General features: G+C 40.4%; 1 protein-coding gene across 2 annotated transcripts in view; it reads right to left on the bottom strand.

The window, feature by feature from the left end:
* Positions 1 to 15,633, bottom strand: part of si:ch211-161c3.5 — a 28,617-nt gene extending 12,984 nt beyond the window's left edge. For both annotated transcript variants that reach the window (XM_087258270.1, XM_087258271.1), the window contains exon 1: positions 15,334 to 15,633. The gene's annotated coding sequence lies outside the window, so the exon portion shown is untranslated. The remainder of the gene's footprint in view (positions 1 to 15,333) is intronic.
* Between the last annotated feature and the right edge of the window lie 6,593 nt (positions 15,634 to 22,226).

The raw sequence follows: 22,226 nt of genomic DNA, 5'->3' as shown, positions 1-22,226 counted from the left end.
CGTAAATTCGCACTGAGGGTTAGAGCTCTGGTCGGAATGCTTGAACAACTTGAGCAGGAAGGACGTGTTGAACTTCAGTGTGGGTCACACGTGGCCAGGCTAAGCAGCAAATTACCACAGGAGTTTAGGGCCAACTTTAGGCGATATTTTCACCCCCAAAGGAAAGGAGTTCCCTCCCTTATGGACTTCTCAGAGTGGTTGGAGTATGAGCTGCAGATCCAAGAAGGTGGTGATATGCTTGACCGCATAGAGACTGGCAGAGAGGCTGCTAAAAGGCAAAGAGAGCCAAAGAGAGATGGTAAAACACGAAGCAAGTCAATGAATGTTTTATTAGGCTCTACACAAACTACCTTGACTGAAGCACCTTCTGCAATAAAGTCCCCTTCACAGTGGCCTGAAAAGGTCAGAGTATACTGTCCTTACTGCTGTAATAACCTGCACAATCTAGATGATTGTTCCAACTTCTCTCAGCTTACCAGACAGCAGCAGAAGCAATGGGTCATAAACAACCGGCGTTGCTGGAGATGCGGTCGAGGTCACCAAGCAGCCCAGTGTCGTCTAAGAGCACAATGCAGTAACTGTAAAGGCAAGCATCTGACTGCGCTTCACGAAATAAATACCCAATCAGGAGAACTGTGTAAGGAGGAGAAACACAGGGATGAAACAACTTGCGGACTGGTTAACTCTTCCTCTGATATCCTGTATCTTGATAGGAAAGCTGGGTGCAGTCAAGTCCTCCTTAAAGTCAGTAAAGTGCTCCTGCGTAATGGCAGTCATACACTGGAAACATACGCTGTCTTAGACGATGGATCAGAACGAACCATTCTCCTTCAAGAAGCAGCACAGAAGCTAAAATTACAAGGGCAATCTGAGAGCCTTACCCTTAGAACAGTACGACAAGACCTCCGGGTGATACAAGGCTCATCTGTTTCCTTCACCATCTCACCCGCCAGCCAACCTGAGAGAGTCTATAAGATTATAAGGGCCTTCACTGCTGATCAGCTAGGTCTAGCAGAACACACATACCCGATTGAACGACTGCAGTGTAAATATAGACACCTGCGAAAGTTGCCTCTACCAGACATAAAAGGTGCCAAACCTCTCCTTCTCATCGGTTCAGATTTCCCACATCTGATAACTCCAATTCAACCTGTAAGATTGGGACCTCCAGGGGGACCAGCTGCTGTTAAGACAAGACTTGGCTGGACACTTCAAGGCCCTACTAAGTACTTGCCATTACAGAATGGATCCCAGTCATGCTTGTTCACATCTACACTCTCGCCATCAGTCGAGCTGCATAATCATGTGGAAAATCTTTGGAAGCTTGATGTCTTGCCATACAGAAATGAGAAGGTAGTTACAAGATCTCAGCAGGATCAGGCAGCTATGGATCTCCTGCAGACCAAGACTGTTAGAGTGAACGTAGATGGAGTACAGAGATATGCCACACCCTTGCTAAGAGTGCAGTCTATGCCAACCTTGTTTGCCCCACCAACTTCTGTCCTTGCCAATCTTCGCAATACAGAGAAGCGCCTGCTCAAAGACCCAGATCGCGCCACAGCGTACAATGCAGAAATTCTAAAACTTGAAAACTTAGGATATGTTGAAAGAGTGAGCCAAGACGTGTGGAAGTCCTCTAGTGAGTCATGGTTCATACCACATCACATGGTGACCCACAATGAGAAGGCTAGAATTGTGTTCAACTGTTCCTTTACACATCAAGGACATAATCTGAACGAACTGCTGCTGCCAGGCCCCAATCTGAGCTCTTCATTATTGGGTGTCTTGTTGAGATTCAGGGAACATGCCACAGCCATCAGCAGCGACATAAGAGGAATGTTCCATCAGATACGACTCCTCCCTGAGGACAGACCTCTCTTACGGTTCCTATGGCGTGACCTGAGCAAAGAAAGCCCACCTAGCGTTTATGAATGGCAGGTCCTACCCTTTGGGACAACCTGTTCCCCATGCTGTGCCACATATGCACTTCAAAGGCACGTTACTGACCACAGTCAGGAAGGGGATGAGGTTCGTGACGCAGTTGAGAGGCACTTTTATGTGGACAATTGGCTCCAAAGCTTCCCTTCACCAGAAAAAGCCAAAGCATTGGTTAACAAATTGAGAGAACTACTCAATGGTGGCGGTTTTGAGTTAAGGCAATGGACAAGCAATGTCCCAGAGGTCATAAGACACCTTCCTCCAGCAATACTCTCCCAGGATAGTGAGCAATGGCTTAATCAGAGCCAAATGGACCCGCAGGAACCTGCCTTGGGACTACGTTGGAGGTGTAAATCTGACACACTAGTATACCAATCCCACTTGAGGGAAGCAAGCCCCACAACTATGAGGAACATTTATAGAGTGTTGGCCAGCCAATATGACCCAATTGGACTCATAATTCCATTCACCACAAGAGCCAAAATCCTTGTGCAGATGTTATGGAATAAACAGAGAGAATGGGATGATCCGTTACTCCCTAAGGACATACTGGAAGCTTGGTTAGCATGGGAGAGTGAACTGCCTCATCTGGAGAAACTGAGCTTGCCCCGATGTTACACAAAACCTCACCTAGACCACCCCAGTTGTACAAGAGAAGTGCATATCTTCTGTGATGCGTCAGAACGGGCTTATGGGTGTGTTGGATACCTGCGCACTGAAGATCCACATGGTCAAGTAGAAGTAGCCTTCATTACTTTAAGATCACGAGTAGCTCCTAAGAAGCAGCTATCAGTGCCAAGGCTGGAGCTGTGTGCCGCCCTCACTGGCGCCCAACTTGCACATCTGCTACAAAGAGAACTGACCCTAAACATTGAACGAATCACACTATGGACCGACTCAACCACAGTCCTTACTTGGATTCACTCTGATTCCTGCCGGTTCAAGGTATTTGTCGGGACAAGAGTCGCCGAAATTCAGGATCTAACTGATAGCACAAACTGGCACTATGTTGACTCTCTAAATAACCCAGCTGATGACATCACAAGGGGGAAAACTCTGTTGGAACTGACAGGTGAGAATCGATGGGTCAAGGGACCTCCCTTTCTGTGGCTTTCACCCAAATACTGGCCTAATATCCCAGTCGGCCCCAAAGAGGAAGATTCAGTAGAGTTACGTAAACCTGCTTCCTGCTTAAATATTGCTACAAACACCCTTAACCCTGGTTATCCTGACCCCAAAGATTTTCACTGCTTTAATGACTTGTTGAAAGCAACTGCACAGTATCTACATGGGGCGGCCCCATCTGACTCTCCAGGCCCTACCGCAGAAAACTACCAGATGGCAGAATTAGAGATTCTCAGAGCTGCCCAGAAAGAGAGTTTCCCGGAGGAGACTCAGTCTCTTACTGCTGGTAAACCAGTGCCATCATCAAGTCGCCTAGCTATGTTAGCACCTGAACTTGATGAAGAGATGAACATCATTCGCGTTGGTGGCAGACTACGCAGATGCAACCAGTTGGAACTAGAAACTGCTCATCCAGTTGTATTAGATCCAAAGCACCCAGTGACTAAGATGCTCATCAGACATGTTGACAGTAACCTAAAGCACCCTGGCTCGGAAAGACTGTTTGGGGAGTTAAGACGCAAGTACTGGATACTGCGTGGCCGCGAGGCAGTTCGAAAGGAGCAACGTGGCTGTGTGGAATGTCAAAAATGGAGAGCTCAGCCAGTGGTTCCTCGCATGGCAGACTTGCCTCCTGCACGCCTGCGCCTCCACAGTCCCCCCTTCTTTTCAACTGGAATGGACTGCTTTGGGCCCTTTCTTGTAAAAATAGGCCGCCGTAATGAAAAGAGATGGGGGATCCTATTTAAATGCTTGACGACAAGGGCAGTGCACATCGAAGTCTTAACCAGTCTCGACACAGATTCATTCCTGATGTCTTTAAGAAGGTTTATTTCTCGCAGAGGCAAGCCCGCTGAAGTACTGTCTGACCAAGGCACTAATTTTAAAGGAGGCGAGCGAGAACTCAGTGATTCCTTCAAAGACATGCACCCTTCCCTTCAAACACTCCTGGCAGAGCATCAGATCAAGTTCATATTTAACCCCCCTAGTGCTCCGCACTTTGGAGGTTCCTGGGAAAGGGAAATCAGATCCATAAAGACAGCATTATATGCCACACTCAATGCTCAGTCTGTGACAGAAGAGATGCTTAACACCATCTTGATTGAAATTGAAGGAATCTTGAATTCCAAGCCGTTAGGTTACATCTCTTCTGATGTGGCTGACCCAGACCCAGTAACCCCAAATCTCCTTCTAATGGGGCGGCTAGACCCTTCTTTGCCACAAATACTTTACCATGACTCAGCAGCACTCAGTCGACGGCGCTGGAGATCCTGTCAAGTCCTTGCTAACCGATTCTGGTCCCAGTTCTTGAAGAATTACTTACCTGCCTTGCAAACTCGAGAAAAATGGCAAACGGACACAAACCCTTTACAACCAGATACAGTAGTTCTCATAGTGGACCCTCAACTGCCCAGAGCACTATGGCCAATAGGACGAGTCATCAAGGTGTTCCCAGGAGGTGATGGAAGAATCCGAACAGCTGAGGTTCAAGTGAAGGATCGATCCTACATCAGGCCGACTAGCAGGCTGATCCGCCTCCCCACTGTGTCCGATGATTAGAGAAAAGTGTTGCTGGAGTGACTGCAAATTTGTGCAACAAATTTGGGGGCGGCTGTTATAAAGCATTACACCAACCTGTCCTGTAGAGGTCGCTATTGGACTACTTATCCTATGTGCCTTACAAAGACGTGCACGCGAGCACACGAAAGAACAATGCAGTCGGAGTGAAGCCACGGGCAGAGAAGTTGTGTGTTGCTAATCAGCGTTGTTTGGTGGATTTGTGCGTATTTTAAACCGTGAGTACATAAATGTTCACGTGCTGTATGTTTACTGAAACTTAAGGAGTATGTTAGAAGAGTTTTTATGCTGTTTATCAGCATTAATTCGATGTTCTGTGATCGCCGTGATTTGAGATGACGCAGCAATAATTAGCTGACGCTAATTTGATACTCACGTCGTTATTGAAGTTAATAAGTGACCAGCTGTGTGTATATCGTTCGATTTCAACCTGTTTATATTATGTTAGTCAGTATGTATGATTATTGCAGCCTTTGTCTATATTTTATGCAACATGTGACCCAGTTTGTGTCAAACACCCAGTTAGCAGCAATTTGGACTTCATATTATGCTGCTGTCAGTATCTTAATACAATTATCCATTTGCGCCTAACTACTTACCTGTATTATATTTTGATCCAACTGTACTATGTTTAATGTTGTATTACAAATGTAACTTTGATTTAATATTGTTTATTGTTATTCCTTTTTTGTAGAAACCACATCTCTATTCACCATTGTGGAATAAAGCAACATAATTTAATTATCCCGTCTCATGCATTCTAATCGATGCACCACAGTGATCATCACCTTTAAACTGGCAACTTAGTTGAATACTTCTCAACAGTGCCTTTACTGAATGAGCACTGTGCTGCGTCCGACAGATCGCACTATTATGTTTTTCGTTTTCTTTTTCATTCTTTTATAACCTATTTTAACTCATTTTAATTTGTTTTTATCTGTTTTTATTAATTTTTATTGTCTGCATTTTATTTTCCTAAACTTGTCTTTTTTATTCCTGTTTATGTAAAGCACTTTGAATTGCCACTGTGTATGAAATGTGCTATATAAATAAACTTGCCTTGCCTTGCCTTACAGCCCGCTGTGTGACTTATCTAACTTGAACAACTGCATCGCGGGTAAACCGATGGTCTAAATGAGGGGATCTGGTGAAAAACGAAAGTTTTCACCAGAAAACCAATGCGAAGGCAGGGAGAACATGCAAACTCCACACAGAAACGCCAACTGAGCCGAGGTTCGAATCAGCGACCTTCTTGCTGTGAGGCGTCAGCACTACCTACTGCGCCACTGCCTCGCACCCAGAGTATTGTGTGCCACCTTAAAGATGGAGCCACCTCTGCCAAACCAGGGCCATGTTTGGCCTACATGCTGTATGCCAGTGCCGGATGAATGCCTGCTGAGCCAGATTTATGCCAAATCTTGGCTAGAACTCTTTCTAGGGTTCTAGGGTTTCTACCTAGGTTATGTTACAAAAAAGAAATGCCTATAAAATTTTGATAAAACAGAACATTTCAGGCAGTTTGTCTGTTTATTTTTTACACTAAACATTTTACAGTCTTTTTTTAGTGTGGTTTATTCATAAACTAATTTCGAGAGGATCACGTGCTTATAATCAACACGGCTGGCTCCTTATTAGCTCCGTAATCAGCCCCATTAGATGATTACGGAAGCATTATAAATAACCTGAGTTTATCACTCCAGTTATCTTCGTCTTGAAGCTCCCCCCTTTCCACCCCTTCATCCTCCTCCTTTCCTGATTGGGCGACACGGTGGCCCAGTGGCTAGCACTGTTGCCTCACAGCAAGAACACCGCCGGTCCAACCTTCCGGGCCGGTCGGTGTTTCTGTGCGGAGTTTGCATGATCTCCCCGTGTTCGCGTGGGTTTCCCCCGGGTTCCCCGGTTTCCTCCCACCGTCCAAAACATGAACCATAGCCAAATCGACTAAAACAACTTATCACCCAATCCAACCTCAGTTCACACTTCTCACGGTGACAAGCAGGGGAGTTTTCGAGACCTACCTGACCTCGAACTCCCCTCTCGCCCTTCTAACGGGAGGGAGCCCCAGGCTCGAGGATATTACGAGCTCAGGGCTCTCTCCCGGGACAGCATGCCAAATACGCTTTATTGATTATCAGCTAAGTGTGAACTCTTGAATTTCACTTTGTGAGGTGTGTAATAGCAGTTTCAGTCAGTTGTTTATGCAAAGACAGACCTTACACCTCACATATGAAAACTTAAAACCCGCAAACCTCTCAGTAAACGTGGCGCACTGGTCAGTCATTGATTTTGAAAACACTCGATCAGTTAGAAACAGATACAACAGCTTTATACCGATGTTTGGATGTGGTGGCTCCATCAGTGAAAAAATCTGTGTGTGTGTGTGTGTCTCTCTGTGTTTTAGTATCTGTGTGTGCACGAGTACAAACCCTGTGTACAACCAATGGATGGGTGTGTGCGTCAGTCTTTGTGTGTCTGTATGTTCGAGTCTGTGTGAGCATGAATGTGTGTGAGCGCATGAGCGCTAGCGCAGGTTCAAACCCTGTGGAGGACATAGGGATGTGTGTGTTTTTAGATAGTGTTGTGAAACCGCAGGCTTCCTTTCCTCCGCAGCCGTTAGGATGGTGTGTGTGTGTGTGTGTGTGTGGAGGCAGGAACGAAGCTCGATGCTTAAAATAGAGAATAGGAGAAGCTGCTGCTGATCTGCTGGATGTGAATGAGTGTGGAAATCGCCTAAACCGCAGACTGCCTCCATTCACAAAGAGCAGCTCGTGCAGCTATAGGGGCTCGGCTGAAATCAAAAGTTCGTTATCTTTGATTCACATATTCTGAAGCCGCAAGATGACAAACCTGGACTTAAAGGTCATGCTGTTCACAATAGCTCTTGTAGGATTTCAGATCTTGTCTTGTGTTTGTCAGAGAGACTTGTTTTATTGTGCTTTAATTCAACTTTTGTTGTGTGGACAAAATCATTTTATAATATGATTAAATAAAAATATTATACGTGCATCATGGTGGCGCAATAGCACAGCAAGAATGTTGCTGGTTCGAGTCCCGGCTGGGTAATTTCTGAGTTTGCATGTTCTCCCTGTGTTAGTGTGGGTTTCCTACAGGTGCTCCGGTTCCCCCCACAGTCCCAAGACATGCGCTATAGGTGAATAGGGTAAACTAAAATGGCTGTATAGTGTATGAGTGTGTAAGGGTGTTTCCCGGTTGCAGCTGGAAGGGCATCCGCTGTGTAAAACATATGTTGGATAAGTCGGCGGTTCATTCCGCTGTGGCGACCTCTGATGAATAAAGGGACTGAGCCGAAGGAGAATGAATGAATGAATGGCCGAAGTGTGCGAGTGCTTCCCAGTACTGGGTTGCAGGTGGAAGGGCATCCACTGAGTAAAAACATGTGCTGGAGTAGTTGGTGGTTCATTCAGCTGTGGCGGCCTCTGAAATATGGACTAAGCCGAGGGAAAATGAATGAATGAAAAAATATATATATATTATAATGTGGTGTCACAGTGGCTCAGTGGTTAGCACTGTCGCCTCACAGCAAGAAGGTTGCTAGTTCGAGTAACGGCTGGGTCAGTTGGCATTTCTGAGTTTGCATGTTCTCCCTGTGTTGGCGTGTGTTTCCTCAGGGTGCTCTGGTTCCCCCCACAGTCCCAAGACATGCGCTATAGGTAAATAGGGTAAACTAAAATGGCTGTATAGTGTATGAGTGTGTATGGGTGTTTCCCGGTTGCAGCTGGAAGGGCATCCGCTGTGTAAAACATATGTTGGATAAGTCGGCGGTTCATTCCGCTGTGGCGACCTCTGATGAATAAAGGGACTGAGCCGAAGGAGAATGAATGAATGAATGAATGGCCGAAGTGTGCGAGTGCTTCCCAGTACTGGGTTGCAGGTGGAAGGGCATCCACTGAGTAAAAACATGTGCTGGAGTAGTTGGTGGTTCTTTCAGCTGTGGCGGCCTCTGAAATAAGGACTAAGCCGAGGGAAAATGAATGAATGAAAAAATATATATATATATTATAATGTGGTGTCACAGTGGCTCAGTGGTTAGCACTGTCGCCTCACAGCAAGAAGGTTGCTAGTTCGAGTAACGGCTGGGTCAGTTGGCATTTCTGAGTTTGCATGTTCTCCTTGTGTTGGCGTGTGTTTCCTCAGGGTGCTCCGGTTCACTCCACAGTCCCAAGACATGCGCTATAGGTGAATAGGGTAAACTAAATTGTCTGTAAAGTGTATGAGTGTGTATGGGTGTTTCCCGGTTGCAGCTGGAAGGGCATCCGCTGTGTAAAACAATGTTGGATAAGTTGGCAGTTCATTCCTCTGTGGCGACCTCTCATGAATAAAGGGACTGAGCCGAAGGAAAATGAATAAATGAATGGACGTAGTGTTTGAGTGTGTGAGTGCTTCCCAGTACTGGGTTGCAGGTGGAAGGGCATCCACTGAGTAAAAACATGCGCTGGAGTAGTTGGTGGTTAAATCCGCTAAGGCGACCTCTGAAATGAAGACTAAGCCAAGGGAAAATGAATGAATGAAAAAAAAAAAAAATTATAATGTGGTGTCACAGTGGCTCAGTGGTTAGCACTGTCGCCTCACAGCAAGAAGGTTGCTAGTTCGAGTAACGGCTGGGTCAGTTGGCATTTTTGAGTTTGCATGTTCTCCCTGTGTTGGCGTGTGTTTCCTCAGGGTGCTCCGGTTCCCCCCACAGTCCCAAGACATGCGCTATAGGTGAATAGGGTAAACTAAATTGTCTGTAAAGTGTATGAGTGTGTATGAGTGTTTCCCGGTTGCAGCTGGAAGGGCATCCGCTGTGTAAAACAATGTTGAATAGGTTGGCAGTTCATTCCTCTGTGGCGACCTCTCATGAATAAAGGGACTGAGCCGAAGGAAAATGAATAAATGAATGGACGTAGTGTTTGAGTGTGTGAGTGCTTCCCAGTACTGGGTTGCAGGTGGAAAGGCATCCACTGAGTAAAAACATGTGCTGGAGTAGTTGGTGGTTCATTCCGCTGTGGTGGCCTCTGAAATAAGGACTAAGCAGAGGGAAAATGAATGAATGAAAAAATACATATATTATAATGTGGTGTCACAGTGGCTCAGTGGTTAGCACTGTCGCCTCACAGCAAGAAGGTTGCTAGTTCGAGTCCCGGCTGGGTCAGTTGGCATTTCTGAGTTTGCATGTTCTCCCTGTGTTGGCGTGTGTTTCCTCAGGGTGCTCCGGTTCTCCCCACAGTCCCAAGACATGCGCTATAGGTGAATAGGGTAAACTAAATTGGCTGTATATAGTGTATGAGTGTTTCCCGGTTGCAGCTGGAAGGGCATCCGCTGTGTAAAACATGTTGGATAAGTTGGCAGTTCATTCCTCTGTGGCCACCTTTAATGAATAAAGGGACTGAGCTGAAGGAAAATAAATGAATGAATGAATGGCTGTAGTGAATGAGTGTGTGAGTGTTTCCCAGTACTGGGTTGCAGGTGCAAAGGCATCCACTGTGTAAAAACATGTGCTGGAGTAGTTGGTGGTTCATTCCGCTGCGACAGCTGAATGAGAGCCAAAATTTTACATTCATTTCATTAATAATCACCTGTTTCTAAATGGTCTGTCTATAAAAGTAAGAGGGAAGTATCCCCCATCCCCCCTGGTTGCTACGCCCCTGGTTAGCACTGTCGCCTCAAAGCAAGAAGGTTGCTAATTCGAGTCCCGGCTGGGCCAATTTTTGTGTGGAGTTTGCATGTGCTCCCCATGTTGGCGTGGGTTTCCTCCGGGTGCTCACAGTCCAAACACATGCGCTATAGGTGAATTAAGTAAACTAAATTGTCCGAAGTGTATGAGTGCGTATGGGTGTTTCTTAAAATTGGGTTGCAGCTGAAAGGGTATCCGCTGCATAAAACATATGCTGAATAAGTTGGCGGTTCATTCCGCTGTTGTGACCCCTGATAAATAAAGAGGCTAAGCCAGAGAAAAATGAATGAATGAATGAACACATTTTTCATTGATTTGGCATGATAGAATGAAGCAAACAATTCACCTTTGATTTACAGGATTGAGTTAGATTTCGTTTTATAATAAAACCAAAAACCCTTTAAAATGTAACAATATTCTGTTTAATAACATCAATAACAAGTTTTTAACTAATTCTCCATATTGTAATACAATAAAAGTAGACAAAAAATATATATATTTTCGTAAATTCGTACCATTCATTCTTTTGTTGATTTTCTTTTCGGCTTAGTCCCTTTATTAATCAGGGGTTGCCACAACGGAATGAACCGCCAACTTAACCAGTGTTTGTTTTAGTGTGTAGTAGTATGTGTGAAATTGTGTGAGTGTTTATGTGCCTGTGAGTGTTGTTTACTGTGTGTGTGTGTGTGTGTGTGTGTGTGTGTGTGTGTGTGTGTGTGTGTGTGTGTGTGTGTGTGTGTGTGTGTGTGTGTGATCTTGTTGTCGTTAGTCTGTTCTCTGTCTCCTAAAGCAGTATGGTTACAGGATGTGGGCAAGCAAAAAGAGAAAGAAACAGAGAGAGTTTGATGGGTTTGATGATGTTTTACCGAGGAAATCGAGTACCCAGAAACACACACAGCGAGAGGTCTGTGTGTGTGTGTGTGTGTGTGTGTGTGTGTGTCGTAAGAGATGACAGTAACGCACTAGGATGTACTCCTGCTTCCTATGCTGACTCTCTCTTTCTAACAACCGGCCTGAGCACACCTGCACTGCACAGTTGCTGCTGTCTGACATCTAAACTCACGTTTGCTGGATTATCTTTATTTATTTTCCTTTAGCTTAGTCCTTCATTTATCAGGGGCCACAGTGGAACGAACCGACAACTTATCCAGCTTATGTTTTACACAGCGCTTCCAGCAGCAATTCAGCACTGGGAAACATCCATACACTCTCACATTCACACATGCACTACGGCCAGTTTAGTCCATCTAATTTACCTTTAGCGCATGCAGAGGTTGGTAGAGTATCCAGAATTATTACACTAGTAAATGTAACTATCTTAAAAGTTACTCGAGTATAAAAATATCTGATAAAAACAATTACTTCATTAAATAGTTATACACACACACAAACATTTATCCAGTTAAAGTCATAATTATTCACCCTCCTGTAAATTTAGTTTCTTTTATTAAATTATATGTAAAAGAGCAAGGAATTTTTCACCGTATTTCCTATAATATTTTTTCTTCTGGTAAAAGCCTTATTTATTTTATATCAGCTAAAATAAAAGCAGTTTTTAATGTTTTAAATTCATTTTAAGGTCAATATTATTAACCCCCTTAAGCATAGTTTTTTTTTATTATTGTCTACAGAACAAACCACTGTTATACAAAAGCCCCTTTCACACATACAGACCTTTTCGGATTTGACACCTTTCCGGTGTGTATGTGTGAACAGGTCCTTTTTGAAAATACCGGTAAATTTGTTCTGGCTATTTACCGGATAGAGAAGTTGTAACATTACCGGTGATTTGCCGGAATGCTGCGCTGTGTGAATGCAGAAGGAAGATTGCCGGAAAGAGCGCGTGCACGTCTAGAACGTGCTGACTTGAGACGTCTGCTTTAGCCAATCCGAACAGTCAGACACATTCACGTAAGCGCGGTTTATGAGAAAGCTGCGGCAAAGAGCAAGGAATCACCAAGAGGCGACACTCTAGTGCAATCTGGGAAACAGCCACTAGATGGCGCGGCGGCCATTTTGGAATGAAAACTCCAATAGAACAACAGCATAAAATAAGTCTGTAAAATAAACTCTCAAAAGTGCTGATGATTGTCATAGTAAGTGTTGTATTGTCGTCTTTCAGGTTGCATCTCAGCTTTAATGCGCTTTTTTTTTTTTTAAAGATTTATTTTTGGCCTTTATTATATCGAACAGTATTTAGACAGGAGGAGAAGTTGGAGAGAGAGAGAGGGGGTAGGGAAATGTCCTCGAGCCAGAATTCGATCTTGGGATGCCCTGACGTGCTACTGCACCATATGTCGACGCGCTAACCACTAGGCTACTGCGCCGACTTAATGTGCTTTTTAAAATAAATAAATTAAAAAAAACAAAGCAGCCGCTAGCCATCGCGACAGCAATAAGATCCAATGGACAGCCGATCGCTTTCACTCCAAAATGGCGGAATCCGGGGCTGCTGCTGGGCGCTGCTGTTGCAATGGAACGTTCTATTGAGTGTCGCCTCTTGGTCATTCTAAGCTCTTTGGCTGCGGTCACACTGGGCTTTTCCTCCCATAGACTTCTATTCATACGTACGCGAATGCGTCAGACCGGAAACGCAGGGTCATGTGTCAAGTTTCGCAGGTTGCTTCGGTGCAAAGTTCAAGCTTGGTGAACTCTGACCCGCGAAATCGCATCACTATACTGCGTGTGACCAATCGAGGATCAAAACATGACATCTCTGAACAGAAATTTAAAACATGGAGCAATCGCTCGCTTTTTAAATGACTAATCATCTTGTTTAATCCCGCCCCTTTTCACAGAGCCGTACGACAGAATTTCGCAAACTCAAACTCTGGTGTGACCGCAGCTTAAAAGCCTTTGAATATTTTCCCAGACACATTTAGCTGCTAGAAATTAGTCAGATAACGTTTATATGTTCATCTTAATGCCAACTGTGTAAATAATTATCGATAAGATGCTTAGGATAAGCCGTTGTTTGTTTACTTTCAAGCTTTGCGTGTGCCCGTGAGACAGCCCGTGAGCGCAAGCACACACACATATCATGTACATCTCGAAATGCGAAAGTGTTTCTCTATAAGTTCTCATCGAAGTCGTTCACCATAACAAAGAGAGGCGACACTCTTGTGTAATTTGGGAAACTGCTACTAGAGGGCGCAGCGGCCATTTTGGAATGAAAACTCCAATTGAACTACAGCATATTATAAGTCTGTAAAATAAACTCTTAAAAGTGCTGATGATTGTGATAATAAGAGCTGAATTGTCGTCTTTCAGGTTGTATCTTTGCTTTAATGCGCTTTTTAAAATAAATAAATAAAAACAAAGCAGCTGCTTATCGCGACAGTAATGAGATCCAATGGACAGCCGATCGCTTTCACTCCAAAATGGTGGAATCCGGGGCTGCTGCTGGGCGCTGCTGTTGCAATGAAACGTTCTATTGAGTGTCGCCTCCTGGTCATTCTAATCTCTTTGACCATACTGATCCATCCACAGAGTTTGTAATGTAGTCAAATGTATACAAATACAAGCTCAGCCATTTAAAGGGCATTTCTGGTTAATGATGTAAGAATTTACCGGTATTTTGGAATGGATGTGTGAATGCTCTTTTCCGGAAAAAATCCGTAACGTCCTCGTCAGTGTGAACAGCGCTTTTTTGAATCTACCGGTAAAGTCGTTCTGGAAATTTTTCAGATATTTACCGGCATTACTGTGTGAAAGGGGCTAATTAATTGACTTTTGTAACAAGTAAGGCTGATTTATACTTCTGCGTCAAACACCGGCGTATGCTACGGCGCTGACGCATAGCCCTTCGCCGTGGCCGTCACTGACGTGCACCTCTCACAAAATTTAACTACACGTCGCAACAACACGTAGTGCAAGCTCTGTGATTGGTCGGCTTGGTAGTTTGACGCAGAAGTATAAATCAGCCTTAATAAGTTTCTTATAGTCAGTTAAATGTCTGTTGAAGGAGCAGTATCAGCAGATATTACTAATCTACAAATACTCACATGCACCACCAAAATAAAGTGTTAGCTTTTTTCACATCTGAACTTATCAAATTAACTGTGTGTATAATTATAAAAATTAAGCCAACTCAACAGTTCCAAGTTAAATCCGATTAACCAACACAATCTCACGGCAATTCGTAACTTTTTCATTTAGTGGCTAATTCGTACAAATTCGTACGATCTAATTCGTACATTTTAGTACGATTTGCGTATCCCCCAATGACGGTTGGGTTTAGGGGTGGGGTTAGGTGCCACACCTCCTTTTTAAAATCGTACATTTTCTTACGACTGAACTCGTACGAATTCGTACGAATAAGCCACTAAACTGCCAAAACGTAAAATACTTACGTTTTCTCGTGAGATCAGGCTGGATTAACTCACTTTTTTAGGTAAAGTCAAGTTGTTCTTTCACTGTAAAAAGTGATGCGAGTAAACCAATTGCCTCAAAAGCAACAAGTTGACTTCAACAAGCTGTGTGTGGAGGAGGTTGAATAATATAAAAAATCTAATAAAAAGCTAGTAAAAAAAAATTGAAAGTAGGTTTTATTGTTAGTTTGACAAAAAAAAAGAGGAGTTTGAACAAAATTATATATTTTGGATATATGATCAAAGAATATAAAAGTGCCCATAGTTGAAGAATTACCCTTAAACGAACTCAAATATAGTCAACAACAAAACTCCCTGTGAGAAAGGACAGAAATATCTGCAGTAATCCCTGTATTTGAGGAGCGTTAATTACCTTCTTACATAACAATTTCTTATCTCAGCTCAGACTGGTCACTGTCTCTTTCACAAACAGTCACACTTAATGAAGAACATGCTCGTCCTTTCACCAATCAGAATGCAGGAGGGCTCTCTTAATCCTGCCTCTTCGACCAATCAGAGGCCACCAGAGGACAAAGATAGACATACCAACAGAGGCACCAAAATATTGTGACTTTTTCAGCTATCAATCTTCCTCTATGCAATAAAGATATGACTCTGAAATCTTTATCTGCTGATATGAAATCTACCAACCTGTTCATGGAGAAATCTGGCCACGGCTGACGTCCTTCCAAGGTTTTCCAGGCAGCCGATGGAAAAAAAGGAGAGTGATTTTTCTCCTTTCACCCCTCCTCCTTCGTTCCTCAGCTCAAACACTCCAGCTGAGAGGCTGAAGACTGAAAGATTTTGCTAGCTTTCAGCACATTTGACCTCGCCGTACAGAATCACATCTCATTTCTTCCCGTTTTGTGCTTTTTTCTGTTCATTTTATTCAGAGACAGGACAAGAAGAGCTACAGGGATGCTACAAGCCCAAGCTATGTGATCCAGCAATGTCCCTCCTCTTTTCTGCGCTGTGATTGGTCAGCTGGGGGGCAGCAGGAGGCTATGATTGGCCGGTTGGGCTGTGCGTCTGTCTTTGCAGGGATGAGGATGGGATTTAGTGGTTGGACACACCAGATGCTGTGAATGTGTCCAGGAGGAGAGTTCAGCAATGCTTAACCCTTTACTGACTAAAGTGTGCGGTATGTGTACTGGAGTAAAGATGTGTGGTGGCTAAGAGTTACACTGGTAAAGTCAGAATTATTAGCCCTCCTGAATTATTACCCCCTTAATATCTATTCCCAATATCTGTTTAACGGAAAAAGAAGATTGTTTTCAACACATTTCTAAACATACTAGTTTTAATAACTGATTTCTAATAACTATTTAGATAATTATAAAGATATATAATGATAATTTATTTTATCTTTGGCATGATGACAGTAAGGCGAGGCAGTGGCGCAGTAGGTTGTGCTGTCACCTCACAGCAAGAAGGTCGCTGGTTCGAACCAGCTGGCTCAGTTGGCGTTTCCGTGTGGAGTTTGCATGTTCTCCCAGCCTTCACGTGGGTTTCCTCTGGGTGCTCCAGTTTCCCCCACAGTCCAAAGACATGCGGTGCAGGTGAATTGGGTAGGCTAAATTGTCCGTAGTGTATGAGTGTGTGTGTGAATGTGTGTGTGTGTGTGAATGTTTTCCAGAGATGGGTTGCGGCTGGAAGGGCATCCGCTGCGTAAAAACTTGCTGGATAAGTTGGCGGTTCATTCCGCTGTGGTGACCCCGGATTAATAAAGAGACTAAGCCAACAAGAAAATGAATGAATGATGACAGTAAATAATATTTTGCGAGATATTTTTAAGATACTAATATTCAGCTTAAAGCACAGTTTAACTGTGTTAATTAGGTTCATTAGGCAAGTTATGATAATTAGGCAAGTTATTGCATAACAGGTTTGATCTGTCAACTGTCGGGAAAAAAAGAAGCTCATGGGGGCTAATAAATTTGATCTTAAAATTATTTTTAAAAAATTAAAAACTGCTTTTATTCTAGCCAAAATAAAACAAATAAGACATGCTCAGACATACTGTGAAACATTTCTTTGTTAAACATCATTCAGGAAATATTTTAAGAAAAATAAAATAAAATTCATAGGAGGGTGAATAATTTTGACTTTAACTGTATAATGTGTAAAAAATGCTGGGTTCAGCACAATTTTAGCATATTGTCCCAACACAGATTTGTAAAAGTTAGCCCATTTGTTTGTGAATTGAACATAAAACATTTAAATTGTTCTAATTTACAGTTTAAATTGTTCTAATTTATAACAATTTAAATTGTTGTTTAAGTTGTTCCCCCATTGGTCAGTTATTTTAGTCTTGCCAATTTTAATTTTGCAAATTATTACTCCAATATCTAACATTTTCTTTTATTTTTATTTGTATCTTCATTATGCAGTTGAAGTCAGAAATATTAGCTTACTTGAATTATTAGCCCCCCTGTTTTTTTTATTTCCCTAATTTTTGTTTAACGGAGAGAAGACATTTTCAACACATATCTAAACCATGATGACAGTAAATAAAATTTGACTAGATATTTTTAAGACACTTCTATACAGCTTAAAGTGACATTTAAAGGCTTATTAAGGTTAATATAGGTTAACTAGGCAGGTTAGGGTAGTTAGGCGAGTTAGTCTACAGAACAAACCATTGTTATTCAATATAGAAAAAATATATAGCTTAAAGGGGCTAATAATTTTGACCAAATAGGTTTTTTTTTATTATTATTAAAAACTGCTTTTGTTCTAGGCGAAATAAAACAAATAAGACTTTCTCCAGAAGAAAAAATATTATCAGACATACTGTGAACATTTCCTTGCTCTGTTAAACATAATTTGGGAAATATTTAAAAAAGAAAATAAAATTCAAAGGATGTCTAATAATTCTGACTTCAATCAGAATCACAATTACACACACACATATACATACATACATGCATAAATAAATAAATAAATAAATAAATATATATATATATATATATATATATATATATATATATATATATATATATATATATATATATATATATATATATATATATATATGAATCATTTTGACCCATATATTGAAGTCAGAATTATAACTTTTTTTTTCTACATAGTATGGGGGACAACCACAACTAATCCTTGATTAAAATCAATCAATGTTGACTAAAATTAATCAGAAAGATGGTTGGATTATGAATGATGTAATTATATATATATGTGTGTGTGTGTGTGTGGTCGATAATTATGTATTATATGTATAAATATATGCATGTATTAGAAATATATAATGTAATGTGTGTTTAAATTAATATAGTAATACTAATATATAATAAAAAATATATTTAGGCTTATGCATTTTAATGAACAAAGCATATGTGGAACATTAAGTGTGTCGATATTTAAAATGGTTTATTTACATATATTTAAAATAAATTCATTAATTTTCAAATTTGTTCATTGTTGCAAAATAAAATGTAACAAATATAAATAAATATTGTACACGTGTTGTATTAAAATGTATTAATTCATTTGTATTTAGCAGTTTTAGCCTAGATTTTATCATTTTAGATATTTTTGGCCCCTTTCAAGAATCCTCCAAACCCTGGAAGCTTCCACAGTTGCATTTTGCAGTCTAAAACAACATTTCACTACTAATATTAAACGTTAATATCATCAAACCGCATTTTAGCTGATACGTTGATGCTATACTGCTAGCCGTAGTATGAGGAGACAACCACAACAGCTAATCCTTGATTAAAATGAATTGTTGACTAAAATTAATCCGAAAGATGGATGGATTATGAATGATGTAATTCTAAAAATATGCTCGAGACTAAAGCACATCCGTTGCCTAATGTTTTGTAACAATGATTAAAACGCCGCTGTCATGTGTTGATAGTAGCGCTCGGTCAGCAGATGGCGTCCTCCATATGCTGGTAAAACAATGATGTATTTCTCTGTCCAACAGCGTCTCCTAGTGTTGACAATGCGTTAGTGCTTATCCGCCTTAATCCTCTTATTTGTCTGTTTATGAAGTACAAGCCAAACTGTTCGCAAATTAACTGTCTAACCTGCTAAGAGGAGTAAAAATAATCCTTAGTTACAAGATAATAAGTGTAAGTAACACGTATAGTCTACCATACGAGATTTCTTTTCACTTCTCATGCTCGATTCATATCTGTCTACTACACAGCAAATGCATTAGTGTTAAATTTCGAGTGTTGTGGTAATTCAGCGGAGTTAGATAAAGATAAATCAACCTTCTCAGTGTTAGAAGCTGATTTGCCTCGTCATACAGAGTTACATGTATCTAACGCTTATACAGTGTTTACCATTACATCCAGTAATTTGTGCAGCACTTTACCTGTAGGATTTTTCCAGACGCCATTTGTTTTTGCCACAAGGAGCAATGAGATGAAGCAACTGGTGAGTAAAAGTACTTAAAATGTCTGAATATAGACATTTGACATCCGAATCGTTATGTATACGTTAGCTTTAAATATCTCACAAAAAAGTATAATTTTTCATCTTTATTTTGTTTTGTATCAAGGCTGGGAGCCCAGCCAAAACCAGCTACGTCCAGCTTAAACCAGGATGGTCAAGCTGATTTTAAATGGTTTTAGCTGGTCACTTTCCCAGCTAAGACTAGGCTGGAAATGGCTGGAAACCAGCCTGGAAGTGGCCAAAACCCCTCTAAAACCATGCTGGTCGACCAGCTAAAACCAGCCAACCATCCTAAACTGGTTTAAGCCAGATTTTTGGTATGAAAGTCGTGCAATTTACAAAAATGACCAATAAAAGTCTGTTATTGATACTCTGCTGGCTGATTTGCCGTTCATTCTAATCGCGAGCCATTTTGTGTTTTATTTCGTGTGTTGTTTTTACCACGGTTTGTGTTTTTCTGTCATTTCGAAATGACACTAGCCTATATTTTCACTTTGTCACAGCTATTAAATCAGTGTGTCAGTGGCACAGTACAGGCTACGTGTGTGTGTCAAACATTTTGGTGAATTACATTTGTTTGGGCTGGTTATATACTTGAAATAAAGAGAAAATGTTGACTTTAGAGATGACAATGCTTCATTTAAACTGCAGAAGATGCATGTTCTTCGCATTCTCCTTGCGCATACACGCAAAGCATAATGGGTAATTTTGCGTTCCAAGAAAAAGGTCTATAAGAGTTTGCTAATTAACACTCTCTCAGTGTTGATAATGTTAACTCTTTCAAAAGTGTTATTTTGACACTTTTATAGTGGTTTCCATATAAACTCTGAGGGAGTGTTAATTTTAACACCAAGGTAGTTAAATCTACTATCTAAAATTTGCAATGTGTATATATTCAGTTGAAGTCAGAATTATTTTTCCCCCTATTTCTGTTCAACGAAGTGAAGATTCTTTCAGCACATTTCTAATCATAATAGTTTTAATAACTCATCACTTATAACCGATTTATTTTATCTTTGCCATGATGACAGTATATATTATTTTACTAGATATTTTTCAAGACACTTCTATACAGCTTAAAGTGACATTTAAAGGCTTTACTAGGTTAATTAGGTTAACTAGGCAGGTTAGGGTAATTAGGCAAGTAATTGTATAATGATGGTTTGTTCTGTAGATTATCAGAAAAAAATATATAGCTTAAAGGGGCTAATAATTTTGATCTTAAAATGGTTTTTAGAAAATTTAAAACTGCTTTTATTCTAGCCTAAATAAAACAAATAAGACTTTCTCCAGAAGAAAAAATATTATCAGACATACTGTGAAAATGTCCTTGCTCTGTTAAACATCATTTAGGAAATATTTTAAAAAGTCATAAAAATTCAAAGGGGGGCTAATAATTCTGACTTCAACTCTATATATTCTTATTAATTATTTATATTTCATCCACCTTACCTTATTTATCAGGTGGTTTGATGGAAAATGTTGTGATGTTAGTCTGAAAGGGAAATAAAAGAAGAAAAAAAAGTTTCATCTTATAGGCATTCATCATACTCACTGTTGTATGGAACATTCCACCAGAAACGTACATTTCCACTCATAAAAAAAAAATTTGACAGGGCCTGACTTTTAAGCTTGTCATCCTCAAAAAAGCCTACAAAAACAAGAATAAAATCATACAATCCAGTGATAGAACGCATCCTTGATCACTGTCAGCTTCTCCTCCATCAAATTATATCACTTCCTCTGAGTCTTAAAGGTGTATTGCACGCATTTTAAGTTAAATTTAATGCAAATCTGACTGAAACATGAGGACAATTGTAAATTTATTAGTATTATATATTTGCAGTATTTATTTGTGGAAATTATTTATAACTTCATGTTTTTAATCAATTGATGTGAATGATAACAACTTAAACTTGCTATTTATGAAGGGTTTTGTCTTCAAAATAACAGTTTTTAGCATAACAAAACTATTAAAGCTGTAGGTTCAATTAGGCTGAAGACAAGGGCGATAAAATATCAATCTCAAAATAGTAATATATTTAAATGTACGACTTTTTACAAAATAAAAAGTCAATAGAATTTACTTAAGTTAAATTTACTTGGGGAATTCTAATTAAATGTAATAAATTTGGTTTATCTTTTTCTTGGCAAAGCTTTGAGGATTTACTAGCCTTTTCTAAGTGAAAGACGTTGCCTAGCTTTTATTAAGTAAATCCTACTCCTCATTTTTTTAGGGTACATTTGTAAAGTGTTTTTTTTTGTATAACATGTCTTTATTGGGGTTTTTCTTTTTCAAAATTTTACAATAATTTAAACCCCAATACCCAAAACTTACCCCAGACAGAATTAGAGAGAAAAAAAATCCTTATTAAAAAAAAACATTAATTAATTCAAATTAATAATAAAAAAAAAGAATTCTAATCAAGCACCAATTCACATTCAAAACTTCAGACTTCCAAAGCTTCTTCAATATCTCCATTTTTCTAAAATCCAAGTTCAAAAACACCTCACTGATATCACAAAATTCAGAGGATTTTTTCCTCATCATATACAGTATGTGAGCTTTTCAAGAGCCAAACATGTTATAAGATTTCTCAACCAAAGTCCAATGGAGGGGCAATTAACATTTTTCCAACATAAAGCAATACAACACCTTGCTTGTATTAAACATAAATCAATCACTTCTTTCTTTATTAGACAAAGCACAGCTGTCTTCATACACATTCAATATTCATAATCCAGGACATAAGGGAACTGGAATGGAAATAAATTGTGAAATATATTTTGTCACCTCCACCCAAAATTTTTGTATCTCCTCACACTCCCACACACAATGAAAATATGTAGCTTGTATTTTCTTGCATTTAAAACAAAGATCAGGGATGTTAGGGTTGAATTTATTTAACCTTATAGGAGTAATATAAGTTCTCATTACCCAATTATACTGCAGTAATCTCAAACAGGAGTTTAATGTATTTGTTTGTGCATTCAAACAAAGTATATTCCAGTCCTCTATACTGCAGTTGTTCTCAACCTTTTATTGCCTGAGACCCTTTTTTTCCCTGGAAAATATTCTAATGCCTCCCTTAACATTTAATGGTATTATCGCTCATATAAGT

This window comes from Danio rerio, chromosome 6, assembly GCF_052040795.2.
Source record: "Danio rerio strain M-AB ecotype USA chromosome 6, GRCz13ab, whole genome shotgun sequence".
Lineage (NCBI taxonomy): Eukaryota > Metazoa > Chordata > Actinopteri > Cypriniformes > Danionidae > Danio > Danio rerio.
This window is presented reverse-complemented; position numbering and strand designations above follow the sequence as displayed.